Source organism: Zosterops lateralis (genome assembly GCF_965231275.1).
Source record: "Zosterops lateralis genome assembly, chromosome: 1".
NCBI lineage: Eukaryota > Metazoa > Chordata > Aves > Passeriformes > Zosteropidae > Zosterops > Zosterops lateralis.
Window position 1 is genome coordinate 97,136,720 of NC_139762.1, and position 19,920 is coordinate 97,156,639.

Below are 19,920 nucleotides of genomic sequence, written 5' to 3' on the forward strand. Positions count from 1 at the left end.
GACTTAGAAAAGGAAGTGTGATGTTATCCCTTTGTTTCCAGCAGCCAGCCCTCCCAGCTGAAAGGTAAAGAAGGTGAATGGAATGTACTACATCTTCTTCAGATGATGGTACTGTTCCAGTGCTAACCTTCTCCAGGTGTTTTAGGAATTGAAATTATACATTGTCATAATGAAACTATCTCTGAATTTTGGATTTGCTCAAAAGAATTTTAAATTTACTGACAACACCTCCCATCCCTCCATTATTTTCCTTTAGTAGTCCATTAATTTTAGTAGCAAGTGTAGTGGGGTTTTGTGGTAAGTTAAGTTTGCTGGTGCTGCAGAATCTTCAGCCATGTAGCAATAGTATTTCAGTAGTATCACTGTAGTTCACACCCCTATGTGATGAGATGGAGTAACCTTCTGAGGATTTTGAAAAAGTGTGGCATCAGATGGTAGCTATGAACATGCCAACACTATCAACTGTTTAGTAATTCTGAGTATGGTAGAAGAAAGATTTGCCTGGATACTGTAGTAGAGTGATCATAACTCCGTGACTTGTTTTTTTTTATTATTCAGTTTCAATAGTCTGTGTTAGATATGTGCTGAAAATTCCTTTGCCTGACTGACAATAAAACCAGAAATTTAAAAAACATCTGTCGTTCTATTGTTTTGGTTTTTTTTTTTTTTTCAGTAATACTTCTTAAAAAGTGATGACTTAACATCTGCAAGTGAACTGGCTTGTGAAATCTTCACTCCATTTCTGTTAAATTTCCTGTTCTTTTTCTCAAGGTCTGAAAACAAGGCTTCAGAATCTGAAGTTAGGGGAAATCTATAGATTTCTTACTTTACCTGAAATACTCAGTTTGATATTAGAGGAAAAATGAAGCAATCCTCTTTACTCTCAATAACCCTTTCGACTTGTTGCATGAGTTCTTCCTTTGCTCTGTAAAACTCTTAATCCACAGAAATGCCAAAATGAACAAAACTTTGGGTGGCAGAGGAAGAGATAGAAAATATACTGACAGTATTTACTTAAGAAAAAAAGGCAATTTTTTGGGGGGGGAAAGTGTCAATAGTACATGGTAGCTACATAATCCTCAAATAACATTTCAGATTCCTTTTCCCAGTAGTGGCATGACTCCTCTGATGTTCCTAATTTCTGAGAAAAAGCCTGATTGCATATTTCAGAAACTCCAAAGATTTGGTCACTAGAGCTGTTGAGAGTGTGTGCAACTTCCACTCACACTCTTCCTGCCGTATATGCTGAATATGCGCTGCTTTTGACAAATGTAGTAAGTTCATTCTAACTAGAACCATAGGAGAAGACAGAAATCCTTTAAGTTCAAAATTATTCTAATACTGAAGAAATTATATTGAGGCCATCGTTGTGTCATACAGCATAACATTAAAAAAGGGAACTTGTAGTCTCCTGTCAAAGTCTGTTGTACAGTCTCTTATTCATTGAGGGGGTGGGTGACGTGTACAACTAAAGAAAAAGAGGCCCCAAACCAATAACAACAAAAAGCCCACAAAACAACAGAATTTAAATTATCTACTTCTTAAGTGTTTATGAATGGAAGGCTCTAACCTGTTTTTTATAAGGTAGTTCCTTTGACAGGAGACATGGTTGAAATTTCCACAAAATTTCTGGTTTGTTTTGTGGTGGCTTGGGGTTGTTTCTTTTTTTTTTTTTCTCCATAATTGTCAAAGTCAGACCAAAATGACTGTCTCAAATATACTTTCTTGCAATGAAACCCACAAGATTTTTTTTTTTTTTTGCCTAATGTATTAAATATATTGAAGATTAACAGTATTCAGTAATGTGGTGTGATATATAAAGAAGTCTATTTTAGAGAATGAAAAGCCAACTCAAGCATGACAGTTATAGTCATCAGAAATTAAATACAATACTGTCATATTTATATGTTCAGGAATAAATTTCTAATTTTAATCTCAGTTCAGGCATGGATTTTATTCAAGTGAAAGAAATATATCCACATTTTTCCCTTGGCAATGAAGGTGAAAGAAGGTGTTTGCTCATGCATTGTCATAGTTACCCTTTCTGTGATTTAAAAGTATAAATGGAACTAGTGGAATTTATTTTTGTGTCCAACTGAAATAAGGTTGTATTTATTTTAGAGATGAGGAAAACTCTAATATGTGGTAATTTTTGGTTCTTATCCCTAACAGTTCATTAGACCTTTACAAATCATTTTTTAAATGAGAAGTTCCTATGATTTATCTGCAAGTTAATGGTTTCACTTTTAATGCTTTAGGTTTGTGTTTCCTTGGACATTTGCTGACAGCATACTATAAAATGCTTGAGTGAAATGTGATTTATTTTGATATATTCCATTACCTGCAAGAAAAATGTTCAAAGATATAACTCAATGAGCAAATTTCCTACCAGGCATTAGTTATAGAGGCAAATTAAATTTTATATATTGTATCAGACAAGAAGATTAAATTGGGGAAACACTGTAGTAATTTCATTTAGTGTTAAAATAAAACAAAATATTTTGAAATTTATAGTATGAATTGTATAAAAATTAAATATGCTGACAAGTAAAACGTGAAAATATTCAAAATTCAAAAGATAACAAGGATTTATTTACTTGTTATGCAAGAATTTTATGTCATCTTTTGTATACTTCCATTATATCTGACTTTTCAAAAGTTGATTTTTTCATGTTGCATTTGCACAAGTGTTTTTGTGAGGAAAGATCTTTATTTGTAGAAGGAAATCCTATTAAAATACTTTACAGGTATCCCTGCTCTTTCTTTCCTTCAATGCCTTAGATGGGAGGAATTTCTTCCATGCCTTTACATGTTCTTCCTTCTTCTTTGTCTTTGAACTGCAAGATATGTTATGTAATGTACTTTTATGCTTATTGGTATTGAGTAACTTTCTGACTCTGAGTAACATCAGAATAAGAGTTTAGTACAAGACACCAATACAGGGCTGAAAGGAGAAACTAGTCCCAACTCGAGGATCAAGTACAGCGTAGGTTGACAGCTGAGCCCTCATTACTATTCTGTTACTTGTTTATAGAAACAATTAACTCTGCTACCACATTAATTTGGATTTTTAATTATGTTTGATAATTTTCTAACTGGCCACACCTGTCTAACTTTTCAACTAATCAGAACTTTTTCTTCTCTCCTGAGAAAAGTTACTGTTGATGGTTTTCAGTAGATGGCTTTATTTATTTGAGCAACCTGTACCTTTTTGTATGTTCACTAGCCATCATACATTGGAATTGCATAGGTGTTTTCTCCATAAGACATGTTTAGGGCAGGCTTTTTATCATTGCTGCAGGGTTTGGATAGAAAGAATTCACTGCTGCATATGATTTGGTTGGAAAAAACAATAAAATGAAATATCTAGAAAACCAGGAGTTATGTTTAAAGTAGGGAAAATCCTCACTCATGGTGTAAATAAATGTCACTAATATACACCATTTCCTTTTACAAAATCTGTTCCGTGATTCTTGTTTCTCTGATTCCTCTTTCTGGATATCAAACCTCAAATTTCATTAAAACTATGACAATATGTCAAGTTAGCTTTAGATTAATTAGAAATAAGAAAATGCTTGTCTTTGAGATAAATATTACCAGGAATCCTTGCTGTTCCAATCTATTAAAATATACCAGTAAACCTAATCCATCATCTTCAGCAGTTTCTGGGTAGAGACCTGAGACACTTGCTATTAACCCTGACCAAGAAATACTCTGTAATTCTGACTGAGCTAAATGTAGCATCTTCATCTCTAATTTTTGCTTATCTGTTAATTTCATTCTGACCTTTTTTTGCCCTTCCTCTCTTTTCCAAACAGGTGGAACAATTAGAATAGCTAGAGACTCCTCAATTGCAAATATCATCAAAATTGCTACAACGGCCTTCATTAGACATTTCAGAGTACCTAATAGGGAATTCTGTCTTCAGAGCACAAACATTACAAGACTCAGAGAATACTGAGGGTTTTGTAATGATTTTATTTCTTTCCTTTAGGTGATCTCAGTCAATTTTATAATAGCATGAGTCATTAGGGGTCCCAACAGTACATTAGCTGAATACTAAAGTGCACTTCTCTGCATCACTGACTGAGGCCATTTGCCAAGGATAGTATCAATGCAGAAGGAATGATAAACAGGATTCATTGAGACATGGCTTATAAAAAATTGCAGCCAAACTTCATATTAAATTAGATATAAACTTCATATAAAATTAGATATAGAGTTTATTTGAAGACCATGGATCAGACAGAAATAAGATATAGAAGCATTATTTCATACAAGGCAAAATTTAGACACTTAATACCCAAAACTACAATTGTGAAGTTTCTGTGATGGACACTGCTTAATTCTGCTGATATCCAAATTCTATATTAAGATATAGCCAGTATCTTAATTATTCTGATATGTAGGAGCTTTGCTGCTTCTTTTTAAATTTTGAGGCGCTGAGATTTATATCCCAATATGTATTGACTTTTCAGCCAGTGATGTCTGCATTGAACCCAGTATACTTCTCATTACTCTTAAGCCAATCAAAGTCCAGAAGCTAGGCATTTCCAGGCCAAATTCCTTTAAATGGTTTAATCCTTGATGTGCTCATAATGAAGATAACACACACATATCTGCAAGTTTTATAAATTACCCTCATAATTTGTATTTAAGCTAAACTTTAGTGTTCATCTTTAACATCAAACACGAGTACAATTCCAAGCTAGACCCAAAATCTAAGACACAGTTAAATGTATTATCAATATCCCAAAGGATTTGCTTTCTTTATGTTTCTCCCATGATATAATGGGTTTTTTTTTTCCCATCTGTAACAGAAGGGGGCTGTCTTCTTGTTCCCATTACAGAGGAGACAGTAATTTTCTCTGTCTGTCTGGGAAGGGCATTTCTGGAGGCAAAGGATATATTCTGTTCCAGTAAGCCAAGAATCAGATAGGAAACTGATATAAATTTCCCAGGTATTTGATGCTGGTTGTACTCTGAAAGAACGGTTTAGCTTTGTTCTGCTGATTCCCAGAGGGATGGATTTAGCTATTGTTTTGAGTGGTGTCCATAATCCCCATAACGTAAAGTTTTTCCACCTACTCCTTTGCTAAATGCTTTTTGCTTGGTTGTCTCTAGAAAGCTGAAGGCAAACTATCTGCTAACATTTCCTAGCTCCTTGTCTGGACTACTAACACACTTGCCTTCCAGATACCATCATATTCCTCATTTATTTTAGAGGGAAATGAATGTATTAATGAGGAAGAAGGCTCCTCAACATCATTCTTTACAGAGACTATGTAGAAAAGGCATTGTTTACTCAGTAGAAGTTTCTGGTTCAACTTCTTCTGTCCTAAATGCATTTATCTCAGTTGCTTTGTTTCAAATCTTGGCCTGTGTGCTGCTTTTTAGCAAGTGGCTATTGACCAGAAGGCTTAAATTGTAAAGATGTAAATTACTTGAGTTGCTTGTAAATGTAATCTTTATCTTCTGTATCTTGGCCAATAGAGCTCTAGAAAGCTGACAGAGAAAAATATTTGCAAAAAACTTGTGCCAGGTGAAAGAAGAAATAATTTTTATATTTACAAATATACCTACCAAAATGTATATATATCCATCTGCATAAGTAAAATTAAGTAAAAAATGTTAATTGTGTATAAATTTTCCTCACAGCAGCAGTATGCAGTCTTTCAGTCAGTGCAGTAGAATCTCAGTCATGTACAGATGCCCCCAGCTCCATGGGGCCTGCTGCTGCCATGACTAAAGGATTAGCACAGACAGGTATTCTGAATAGAGAGGATCCATCTGGAAAACAAACAAATTTGAAATTATGTAGAAATCTCTATTCAAGGTCAAGTGGTGGAAGTATTAAATAGTTTACATTTGTGTTATTTTGGTTATATAGAACAGCGAAGTATCTTCAAATTATTTTTCCTTTTTTCTTTTAATTTCAATAGAACAACTACTAAGAGTACTAGTAAATGAATGCTAATAGGACTAATAAGAGGAAGATAAATTTTGAATGGGTGGATTCTACTTTTCCACAACTTTTAAAGCTCATGACTATGTTTTCATTAACAAAACTTAGCTCTACTTAGTTTGGTCTTGTGTTTAAAAATAAGCTACAATAGGGCTAAGGCACTGTTCTTCCTTCCACAAGTATAGACAAACATATATTGGTATGCTGGATCTAAAATCTCTTGTATATAAATCTTAAAAAGTGAAAAGATTATATTTTCAGTTGTAATGTAAATAATTCTTTGACATCTCTGCAGTGGAGAATTTCCCAAATAGATACACTCCTCTTAAAATTGTAAACAGTATTTTAAATTGTGAAATTATTTGGGGTTTTCTTTGTGTGAATCAGCAAACATCTGAAAATAAGAATAAAAACATCAAACCTTTTTGTTGTAATATAAAAGCAGATAATGGAAAGGAGGGTGTACTTTTTTGTTATCATTTAATTTTAAAGCACTTCAGAGCTAAGAACATGGGAATTTTCAGCAATATATGTTGGATATCGTGCAAATTATTTATCATCTTAAGACTCAGGTAGGAGTAAGACAAAATTTGACAACCTATACTTAACACAGCTAGAGTTTTTCGCATCAGTGAAAAAACTTGAAGAGGCAAAATCAATTTGGATTGCAAATTTTAAGATGCTTTTGATAAGCTTTTATGTGAACACAAGAGTTTTGTCAGAAACTATTGAAGAGTAAATTGCAGCTGGTAAACTCCTATTATTATTTTGAAAAAGAAAAGGAGCTCTTCCTTAATGAGAGATCTGAGTCTCGCTTCATTATTTGGTACAATGTTGTGTTTGATTAAAAGATAATGACATTGGGCACACATAAATTTGGATTTGCATTGCTACTACAAATCAGGATATGAATCTATTTTAAGTGCACTTAAGTAGAATAATGTTTAAGTAAGCATTATCTTCACCTGTCTCATTGGGACTGAAAAGTGCTTTTAAAACAGAGCAACTGTTTAATTATTTGACTGAGTTGTGCCTGATCTGAAACTACTTTTCACCATATGGTTTAATGAATCCCTAGTTAATAAGCTGTGAATGCTGTATCCAAAAGATAATAGAGGGAGTGAAATATGAGCATTTTAATTCTAAACCATATGTCTCCGATATTAAAAGAAGGAAAACTACTAGATGGTTTGTGATATTGCATTGGAAGAATATAATTACTTAGTTTTGTTTAAAAACAATATAGAATAATACACAAGTGAGATTTTTTTATGACAAAACATCTGATTAAAGTAATACTAAACAGATGAAGAGGTAATGTAACATACTTGGTAATGTAAGTATTTTTATTTTTCTCCAAAAGGAAAACATCCTGTGTGTTGATTCAATAGTTCAAGTGACTTAGAGGGCAGGACCAAAATGTGTGTTTTTGTCTAAAAAAACATTTTGAGGGATAACACTAAAAATTTAAGTATTTAGAGCTTGAATATGAAGGACCTTAAAATTAAACCTCATCAAAACTTTGAAGTAAGTTATTCGAAAGGAAATAATTGGCATCCTGTTGTAGACACTCCTTGTGATTAAAATCAGTACATAATGATGCTAGAATATCCTCTTTTAATTAAGAAATTTTGACATCTAATTTCCAGTGTCTGGTAGAATATACATACTCTCAAAAGAGTAAAGATTTGCATTGAATATTCTTGATTTACTATTAAGGAAATCTGCTTGAGCTTTCTGGGAATACAGAGCTTGTACTGCAAGTTTTGACCTTGCCTAACATCTGTCAATATTAAAATCCTTGATTTTAAATTTGCTGGATTAAGGATTTTGCATTAAAATGTGAGTCTTTCTCCATTTTGTGTTATTTATATCCAAGATTATTGAACTGTATGTCAAACTCTTTTTTTGACAGATGTTCACTGGGAATATTTCTCCTTTTTGTGATGATAAGAAATTTGAGTTTGTATTTTATATATATGAGAGATGATTCTTCTTGTCTGACCTCTCCTAATTGCTTCAGTATCTGGTCTTTTACTCTGGGAGTGTTTTCGTGTAACATGTGATTAAAACCCCAAGAAGGAACAGCATAACATTTCAAAGCCTTTCTGTGTGCAAATCTTGCCTCATCCACCCACCCGTTTGTAAGGCTGGTTATGGGCTGGGGTCCAGCCTGGTGCAGCCATGCATCCATACAGGCGTGCAGCCATGCATCCATACAGGCATGCAGCCTACAGCCATGCAGCCATGCAGCAGAGCTGTGTGCAAGTGGCTGAGAGAGGCAAGGCCCTTGCTGTCTCCACCCTGGCCTGCTTTGGAGCTGCAGCTCTTGCCCTTGGTCTTGCTGGAGCTGGGTGGCATGTATCCCTGAGTCTCCTACTTCTTCATTCCTGACCCTGACCACCAGCCCAGCCTAGCTGCAGCTCATCCCTGTCCCCATGTCCCTGCCAGCTCATCCTGTGACCCTGCTCAGGCCCTGTCCTGCCCTTCCTGCTCAGGAGCCACAGGAGCAGATCCCGTGCTGGTGAGGATCCTGCCCTGCTAGTGACACTGTCACACTTGTCTCTCTGCTTCCCCCATCAGCAGCTTCCTGACAAGCATGATGACCTCCAGTCAGACTTTTCATTCCTCCCATTTTCTTCTAGGACTGATTTTGCTAAATATTCCTTGGACAATTTTCTTTATTTCAGATCTGACACTGTATAGGACAATGAGACAACCTGCTGATGCATAAAATCACATTAGATATCTTTCTTCCCTGACCAATTCCCAGCTTGACATGGATCCTAAAGATATCAGTGTCCACAGTCTTGCTGGATTCAGTGCAGCAGGAGGAATCCTGTATAGAATTTTACTGGATGAGCACTGTATAAAGGGAATATGAAATCTAATAAGAATGTTTGATCACCTGAAAATTGTATTCTAAGTATTCTAGTAGTAATTTATTACCTGTATTTCAACAAGACTTTCACAATACTTTTTTTTTTTTCTCATTAGCCATTTATCATCTTCTTCATTAGTAATATATCATGTGAATAATAAGTATTTATTACAGTTTCTCTCTGGGCTGAAATGATGTTTGAGAATGAAAATATAAATGATTTATTGACACAGAAGAATACTAATTACTGACAAAATCCCTGGAAAATTGGGTTAACATAGAGCTTTGGCATTGAGATGTTAGCATCTCTGACTCCAATAAATTTTCAACCTTAACATGTGCCTGTGAAGAATAAATATCACAGCCTTACTCATAATAAATATTAAGAGAGAAAATGTGTCTCAAGTAAAAAATAATATAATAGAACTTTTGAAAGAATGAACTTGAGGTAAAATAAGTTGATTTTATACTTGATGTGATCAATAAACAATTTCTGTTGAAGAAGTTATCTGCTTGAAAGGCAGAAGCTCTTAAATTTTGTTTTCTCTTTCCTTATAACTTTATTCTACAATAATTTTCCTTTTAAATTGTGAATTATTTGCTACTTCTATTTTTTATGGATGTATCAATAGTGATTATTATTATTAATTATTTACTAAACATTATTATGAATTATTACGGTCCTGCATTTTAGGCTTCCAATGTACAGTATAAATAATTTACAGAAACCAGCAAGAAAAAGGGCAGGCCCAAATGAAAGCAAACACACAAAAAAAATCATAAACTCCCACACAGTGGACAAAAGAAATTGCCTGTCTCAAAATTATCCCATCCAACTCACTATGACAAAGGACTCTGGAACTATCTAGCTAAGAGTATGGACCAGAAGAACAAACTATGGAAGGTTGTAGATGATTCAGGCTGACATACAGTATGATTTTACAGTTTAGATGTTAATGTGGAGAGAACATTTGAATCTAAGCACCACGTCTATATTTTACCCAGTAACTGTTAAAAAAGTGCTAAAATATCTAAGAAAAGCAAAACCAGAAGATATTTTTATAGTGCAGACAAGAAAATATGGGATTCTCTCTTCCTAGGCTAATACCTTAAATATTGGGCTACACAGACTATAATTCTGCTAGTTAAGGGTATTTCCTTCTCCTGTGAGGATGAGCTATTCAACAGTCTGTGGAATACCAGAGCTAATGTCATCTCCTCCCCCACAGAAGAAAACAGTGGCTGCACTTTATAGGAATACCAGGGCTATCAGTGCCAAGTGTGTTATAGAATGTTTAGCTTGTGGATTCTGACCTGGCTTTGGTACAAATCAGCTGCTCACATTGCTCAGAGTATGAGTGGGATGTAAAGATGCAAAGTTTGGCCAGTTTGAAAAAACCAACTGGGCACCTACAGAATTACAGTGCCTCCAAGCAAAAGTCCTCAGAACTCTGCATGTAGGTGCCTGTGTCTGTCAGTATTTCACTTTATGAGCTTTAACCCACTGTAAAATTCACCTTTATTTAACGAAAAAAATAACAAATGCTAAGGTGAATTCTGAAGATGGAAGATACCGCTTTATTTTCTTACTTACTTACTTACTGCAGGAAACAGAAGCTGGGTTGTGAAATAACACAGTTAATTTGATTTTTTTTAAATACATGAAGAATTCTTGCTTTTTTTTTAAGCCATATATATATATACATAAATGCTGGCATTGCCTTTTACTGTTTCTTCATGACATGCAGTCTATGTGAAATGCTTTTTTACTTCATATTTCATTTACTTTAAGCAGGCTATTTTCATTTTGCTTTAAGTAGCATTGTATTTATTTTAGCTAATAGCTCTTAGGAGTGCACAGAATTGACTGAATGATGACGACATCATTTCATGTTAATTTATGTTTTCATAAGGTGGCAGTACTACCTGATGTTCTTGACTGTATTTTCTTGACCCAAATATTGTACCTTGTGCTAAAAAAAAAAAAAAAAAAAAACAACAACAAAAAACAACAAACCAACAACAACAAACCAAACAAAAAACAAACAAAAAAACCCTCTTAACACTACCAGGCAGCTGAAGAAGGTTCTTTGAGAAAACACCCAGCTGGAAGAAGGAGGTTTAAATATAGTTGGGGTTTTTTTTTTTGCTGTTGGGTTATTTTCCCCAGGTTAATTATCTCAGATGACTTCCCTGAGGTAGTTCATTGCAAGGCCATATGACTTCATGTGCCTGCAGTTATGGGTGGAGAAATAATCACCCAGGAATGAGGGGGTGGTGGGATGACTCTTTGATGATTGAGCTGGCTTATGTCATATTAAACTGGTTATGAAACTGCAGTGTAAAGCTACTCCATTTAAACACGAGAGTCAGGGTCTTTATAATTTATAGAAATTCTCTGTAAGTTCTATAATTTATACAGCAGTAATGAGTAAAAGCGGGAAACAGGAGAAAGCAGTTAGATGAACATAGTTACTACTAAAATGTTCCCAGCTATTACTTATTTCTGAATGGATTTTGGTAAACAGACATATATACATGAGGAGATGCAACAAAATTAAACTCAGGAGACCAAATAATCACACTGTTTTCATTTCTGTGACTTCAACAGAGCTTCTCATTCAAACTTAGAGATTTAATTTTTTGCTGGCAGGATACATATGGAGTTAGTTACAGTCCCTCTTCATGAAGATCATTTTATTGGTAGTGTCTGCTCTGTGCTTTGGAGAGTCTACAGGGTGTGTTTACCACCATAACACATATTTGAACATTCCTCTGAGTCTGATTATTTTTACCCAAACAGTACAGGAGCTTTCTTTACAAAACTAAGGAACACAAAGCCATACTCCCCCTCAAGGAGCTGCAAATAACAGGTTTCATTACAAATATGAGTATGTAAACTTATATACCCATTTTACTGCATAGAATGTACAAAACTGTCACAAAATGTACCTCAGAAATCCTTAGTTTTTCTGTGCTCAGGCAAGTACTCAGAATAATCTGAATGCTTTTGCTAACAAAATGCATAGAACAAGTGAGAGCAGGAAGTATTTGCAAATGTTTATTTGAATAAGTGAATCTGAGTCACTTGGATAATATTTGCAACCATTTTCCTTAAACAAATACAGAAAGATGGAAAAAAAAATGAGAGTGCAAGCAAATTTTAATCCCTGCTGTTTTCAAGTAGGACTTGTTTGTGAATCTCTCTGTCATTAAGAACTTATTCCAGATGTCTGTGTGTCCATCTTTGAATCTTTCCAATGTTCTTCCTTTGCTAATAAAAATTGCAGTCGTCCAGTACAGGAAAAATGCTATTTAATTAAGACAAATGAAGAATACAGATAATAGTTAGACAAAAATTACTTAAAATGAAATATTCTACTGAAAAATGTTTATGCAATTTGGAATTTAAAAAAAACCAACCAAACAAGGAATATGGGGTTTTACATTCTTCCTGATGTTTTAAATTCTTCCTTTTCCAGGCAGACCTGTACTGGAGTATCAGGAAATAGGAGCTGCCTTCTAAGAGGTAGGCTAGCCTCCCTACTTCTGGAAAAGCTTCACTGAGTACAATATATATAGACCATTTTTTGTGCCCACTAACTTTCCCCTTGGCTCTTAAAAGTATGTCTGCATGAAAATGCAAGTGAAATGGTAAAGTTGAGCAGTTGATGCTGAGAAACAAATATCCCAAGAATATGTGCTTGAATAGTACATGTGGAGCTTATTTTCCTGATCATCTTGCAAAAAAGAAATGCCGTTCATGTGTTCCAAGATGACATTGAAATATAAAGCAAAGAACATAAGGAAGATTCGAGAGGTTAGTTTTAAAAGCACATCTCTGTCCTGTAATTCTAGTGCAAATGCACACACTACAAACATATGTGTATGTATCACACAGTGATCTTGCACTGCTGGGCAGTGTTCACTCCAGAGCAGTACATTCCTGAAGGCCTTTGCCCAGTCAGCTGGGTTGCTCTTTTTCTGTACTTGCTTTCAAATCGTGGTAAAACATGAGGTGAATGAAATATATCTTTCCATTAATACTTTCTAGGTTCTTTCCCTGACTGCAAGTGCAGAAGAATTGTTTGTGATTGCTTGAATAGGCATGATTTTTCTTTATCAATTCCTCATATAGCAGACTATGTCATGCTGCGTCCTCTCAGCGTGCCCTGGAAAAATGATACAAACTTATTCATTCACTGACTGCGTATGCCATGCATTGAACTTACACTCCAGTGAGAAAAGATAATTTCAGTCAAGTTAAGGGCCTATCAATCACAATAATTCCTGAGTCACACGAACCTGTATGATTTTTTGTCAAGATAATTCCTTGCTCTAGCTGAATTTTAGGAGAAAGAACCTGAAATAACCTAAGTATTTCATATATAGACCATTTTACTGCAAACCTGCAAAAAAAAGCTTACATTTTTTTACCACTTAAACCTATACAATTAGGTCAAAAAAACTATTAAGGTCAAGATCGGATATCTAAGTCACTGGGAACTCCCTGTCAACACGTAAACAATCCATGCCAAAAATCCCCTTCATGCTTCACCAGAAAGGCACAGCTGGAGTTAATATAGCTTTCCCAGGCAAGTTTATAAGCATCAGGAATTACAGGGTGTAGCATCACCCTAAATATTTCCATTTTATGGACATGACATACATTAAGAGTTCTGTTTTGGAATGTAAATACCACTGAGACTGGCAGCTGAGTTGAATCATCAGACAGGAGATCATCTACAATTGCAGAGAAACTAGACCTACTGCATGTCCTGCTTTGAGTATAATGTCATGCCAAGAGAAGGTGAGGTTGGAAGCATGGTGGGAGGAAAAAGGTTAATAAAAAAGTTGTTTCCTTATTTTTTGCCTCTCCATGTATGTAGGCAAAATCTATTTCCCATCCTCTCAAAACAGTTCCCAGATTTATCACATTCATCCCTGATTTTCTAGATATTTTAACCTAAGACCAATGTAGATTTTAAAGCACATTTACACTGAAAAGTTTGCACAGATGTGAAATTATTTGAAAATATATTTTGCAATTAATGGAAGAAAGTGAATTTGATATACCCCCAAATTATGTAATTTGCTGTAAATTTTTTCTTCCAGTAAAAACATATTTTTTTCTCCATTAAACCAGTGACAGAGTAAAAAAAGCATGGAAACAACAAATGGTTATTAATCTCAATGCACCCAGTGAAACTGAACAGGGTTTAGCATGATGATTGTTAAGCTACAAAACGAGGGTGAGCATCTCCTCCAGCTGAGTGCAGCCGGGGTGCTTAGCAGAGCATGGAGAGAAGGTGAAAGAAAAGCAATGAAACATAAAGCATCAGGGAAGAACTGAGACAGGATGACATGACAGCAGGTAATGACTGGGAAGGGGAAGGAAAGCAACGAAACAAATGATGTGTTTAAAACATAAAATGAAGACAAGCAATGCTTCACATTCCCTGCTGACGGGCAATCCGTGTTTCATTAGGATACCTGGTATTTAAGAGAGGGAGAGGGACTGGGGAGTGTACAGTGTGAGACTGAGCTGGCAGGGAGGCTGCTAACAAGGTCGCCTGAGGGAGTGGGGACCCAGCTGGGAGCCCTGGAATTGGCTTCTCTCTCATTGTTCATGAGAAATGGGATTTACACACCATGCAGTGCACAACTGTACATGCAATCTGTATGTTTTTGAAATGTAACCCATTTATAGCACCACAAAATGTGTTCATTTTGTGGTTCTATAAATGGGTTACATTTCAAGAATATATGCTAATTTTGAAAAGCAACTCCCACCTAGTAAACACACAGGACTTGATCTTTCAGCTTGCCCAATGATGAGAAAACGTAGATCTGATTTTTGCATAAGCCAAGCTGTTGGTTGAGATGAAAAGGGCTTCCTGTGTTCTGTAACTGACAGAACCCTCCTAATGTCAGCATATAAATATCCAGCATTTACTACGGAAACATTTAATTATGGAAGCTTTAACTCTGGAAACTTCCCTCCCATAATTTTGCTCCTAAAATTTCCTTTTCCTCTTGATGAAGGAACAGAATAAATTTGTTTTTGCATCTCTTTTCCTTTGTGCACTTTATCTTCTCATGCTGACAAATGTTACTATGTGAACAGAAAGGAAAAGAATGATTGAGCTGGGACAATGGGTAGGTAAGGCATCATGACAGATGTTTGCCTACCATCTGTAACAACTTTATATATTTAGCTGTTCAACAAGGTGGGAGTACATTCCTCTTGACATTAGGTGGGAAATTTTTGCTGCATATTAACTTATATTAAAGTGAGTTAGGTGATAATACGTCAGCTTTTCCTCTATAATGTCCATATGCTTTCTATACTACAGGTTAGTAGTGGAGTTCTTTTGTCTTTTTGGCCACAGCTGGCACACCATTCTCAGCCAAAAATTGCATGATTGGCCAAATGTAGGACAAATGTACAAACAAATTGTTGTAGATGGGGAAAATAAAATAAAAAAAAAAGATTCAGAGAAGTACTAAAAGTTTTGGGTTTATATTTCAGAAACATTTAATTAGGACTAAAAGAAATCCCACAAGAAGGTCTTTAGGGTCTGTTGTTGTCCAGTTCTGATGGAAGATCTGCAGTTTAGGATATTTCAGGTTCTCATTCCTATAACTCATGCCAGCTGGCGGCTTCTGCAAGAAGCTTCTACAATAATCAGCTTCTAGCTGATTGTTCATCAGCTGGACAAAGCCTGAATTCCATGCTTCCATTCTCCAATACACTTGCAGAATTACCCGTGCATCTCTTGCAATAAGGAGGTCAGATGAGTTATTATGCATCTGTTGAGATTTCCCCCCCCATTGCTGGAAGCATTGCACAGCAGCCCTATTCAACAGATTTCTAGCCCTGTGCTAGACCAGCTTTAAGCCAGTAAAATACTGTGGGATAAACAAGAACATCTGCTCAGATGGTTATTCAAGGTTTAGTTGAGTTTTTCAAAGTACGATAGTCCCAGTGTTCTCTGTGTTGGGATTTCTGCACACTTAGTGTGAAGAGAATACCTTGGTGGAATATAGCTAAGAATGAAATTGAAATGGCTGATTTAACCTAGGTGTTTTTAACAATGATGATGAATTAACCATGGTGTTTTTATGATACTGTGGTTTGTGGGAGTCTTACTCGATTCTGCAGCTTGGAATTTCTCACCGTTGACTACATAATGTAGTAGTAAGCAAGACTTTTTTATTTTTACTGAATAATACTCTTTTTTAGGCTGATATGGTATATTTGATATAGAATCCAGAAGTTTTAATATTAGATCCTTTTATATTCTGTATCTTCTAGATACTTTAGTGGGATGAGGAAGCCAAATCACACCTTAGGAATGATTGGAAGTCAAAGCTAACTTTCAAATCTTGTAAAATCCTCAAATGATTTTTTTCTTTTAGAGACACACAACTTTCAAAAGTATGTTGTTTTAATAGTAGGATATTAAAGGTGAGGCCTTTTACAGTTGTCTAAAAATATTTCTCTTTGTATAGCTTTTAGTTTGTGAATTTTTAGAGATGTGTATCATACTGCATATGATTCCTAGGATACTGTGGGTTACTTGACTTTTTTCCGTAGAGATTAATTCTAACATTCAGTCACAACAGATAGTCATATTTACAGTGTCCCTGCTGTGCCAGGTTGTACCTCCTGAGGTGAAGGACTGAGAACAGAGATAAACCTTTTCCTCACAAAGTCCTGGATGATGCTTTTGGAGGTTGGGATTTCCACACAGTGTAGCCTGCAAATAAGAATCACAAATATTGTGTCTGACTTTTTGCACTTGGCCATCCAGGAGTATAGAAGGTAACATTACAGAAATACCTTGAGGAATAGACGTATTCCAGATAAACCTTTATGAATTTGTATACTGTATTTCATATCTCAAATGAAAACTTTTAAACAATGTGGAGGCATAGTTGGTTTTATTTTTTTTTTCCCCAAGAAGACAATAAGACAGCTAGTTTACCTTATACCTCTGCACAATTAGCTGTTCTCATTCACCTATTATGCCATGTGTGTTTTCCAAATGGTGTTGTCAGTAGAAGCTCATTCTGGAAAATGGTCCAAAACTGCAACATCCTAAATACCCAAACTGTGTCCAGCCTAGAGAGGGTGTCACTTGACACCTGTACAGAAATCCACACGTGACCCCAAAAGATCGCACAGCCATCATGGGGTTACAGCCTCCTCCTGACATCCACCTGCTCTGGAGTGAGGTCATCCGTGGTCTCCATGGGCTGGAGGGGAATTTCTGCTCTGGCACCAGCAGCAGCTCCTCCCCCCTCCTTCTTCGATGACCTTGGTGTCTTCAGGGCTGTTCCTCTTGCATATCCTGATTCTTCTCCTCTCTGGCCCCAATTATTGCTGCGCTGCATCTTTTTTCCCCTGCTTATCTGTTGCCCCAGAGACCCTACCACTGATGCTGACTGGCCTTGCCAAGTGGTGGGCCTGTCTTGGAGCCAGCTGGCATTGGCTCCATTGGGCATGGGAGGAAGTCTCTGTCAGTTTCCCACAGAAGCCACCTGTTTAGCCCTCCCCATTCCCACTACTGAAATTTTGCCATGCAAACCCAGTATATCCATGGAGATGGGGTAGCTCTGGCTTTGCTCTAAGAATGTCTCCTGGAAAGGCTGGATTTATTTCTCTTCATCCAACTCAGCAGAATTGCTGGCTGTCTACAATCCATGGGGATAATATCTGGCAGACACTGAGTTCCACACAGGCATTATCCACCCTCTTTCTGATGATGAGTTTCTGCTTTGAGCAGAAGGGCTCTGTCTCAGGTCCATGTTGGCTGGTGTGTTCTCCAACACCCCTTACAGTGCCTGTCTGACAGTCCTTGCCATGCAGCGACACTCTCCTGGCTAGTGGAGGTCATTTTTGTCCCAGTCAATAATTTGTGACAATAAAAGCTCACAGTTCTGACTGTGTCATTAGCATTCACTGTCAACATGTTCCAGGTATAAGAACAAGTTTTCTTCTCCTTCCTCAAATGGATCTTCTCAGACAAAATCTGCATCTTAACTTTAGCTCACACAAACAAATACATGCATTTGCCAGGAGCTCTTCACATCTCAACTGAGAAGTAAATTACAGCCAACACTATTATAATATGTTAGGTAATACAGGAATACTGTTTCAAGTGTGGCACTTAATGACATGAAGACTGTAGGGCCTCATACATGCATAGAAAAGTCTGTAGCCAGTTGCAATGTTCTCAGAACCTGCTGTGGTTTCTCTCTCATGTTTTCTTTCTTCTTTAGTACAGTGCTTGAATTGGTTCCCCACAGAAATGAAAAGACAATGGAAAGAAAGCTTTGTAAAGGAAAAAAAGATAGTTACTATATAATAGTTACTATATCTTGCCGTGCTTTGAAATAGTACATTTTTTTTCAGCTATTTACAAGGAAAATAGTAAGAGAAGCCTCAGTATATCAATCATCATGTTTGGACAATGGTGGCAAAACCTTCACACATATTTAACTTTTCAGGACCCAGAGCTCATCGATGCAGAAAAAAGTTAAAATTCTGAAGGCAAGAAAAATATCTATTCTGCAAAGAGTGAGCAAACATAATGTCCTGACACTGGCCTTAGCAAATGATCCCACTGTGTTTGTAGACCTTACCACATAATTCAGACTGCACTTCTCCTGCACTTGGTCTCTTGGCAATGACTTCATCAGTCAAACTGAATCAGTCCTATCATTATCAGGGCAGTAACTCCTCTCGAGTTTGAGGGCTTCCTCACTTGTTTTCTCCACTTTTGTGCCACATTGTGTCCTGAATTTTACTTCATCTTCTTACGTTGCTTCCTTTTCCATGTTGCCCTTACTACAATAGTTCACTATGTTCTTCAAGCTTTCTGTTTCCAAGAAAGGATAAGATTTGCCTACTCCTTTCACTTGATTCATCATTAATCGCAGTTAGGGTTTTTTTTTTTGTTTGTTTTACATTGATTTAAAGATCATCTTTTACTCATATGTGTAAGTACATCAACTCTGTGTATAAGTAACTCATCAAGGTATACTGCTGTGATTTTGCTGGAAGCCTGAGAAGTAAATGAGGTGGTGGCTTGAGATGAAAACCACTGAAGACTTAGGGCAAGCCAGTGCAGAAAATTTTACCTTTGCGCAACAATATGAATAGATTCAGATCATTTTTGCCTGGCAGGAAGTAGAAAAATATTGTCTTTTTGTGCAGTTTTGGACGATCTCTGGTGTTTCTTTTATTGCTGCCTTCATTGTCTCTATAGTTTTTTTCCTAAATATGCTGGCACAGGTAGGTGGCAGTAGAGACACATTTAATGGCATAGCTGGTAGAGCGCATAACTACTATTTGAATAGTAAAGTTGTGTATTTAGGCATCACGAAATGATTTTTGATAAACCAGTGTCCACCAGCAAATATCACACCACATTGCAGATGCCAAACACTGTTAGTTTTACTGGTCGGCATTAAAGATTCTTGAAATCTCAGATATTGACATAGACCTGGAATCACTTAAACAGACTTCCTTCCTCCCTGGAGTCTGTCTTAGCTGTTTCTTCCTTAGACAAGGTAGAAATTCAATGTGAAGCTTTGGATTTCAAATAGAGATCCAATATTTTTTGTTCTTTGCACTCAGTAACAAGACCTGAGCTTTTTTTGCTTAGGAACATGAATAATAACAGAAGTATGTAGTATTTTCATTCTGAAACTGGACATATTTAAACTTGGTGGTGTGGAGTTGTTCATCACAGCTATAAATGAGCTTATTTTAAAAAATCTAGATAGAAGTGGATCTCTTTGTAAGTTGCTAGAAAACAGAAGTTTATAAATTTTCCCCATATTAGAACCTTATTTATGCTTCTCAGATATAAATATATTGTGAGGTAGTTTGTAAGAAGACACATATATCTCATCTGCTTTAAAAAATCAACATGATTTCTGAATTCAGAATTCAATATCTACACACGTGTAAATGCATACTACATGGGTGAGTTCACTGTAATTACAATACAGATGAAGTATTTTTTATTTTATTCTGTCTTTATTTTTAGTACTTGTTTGA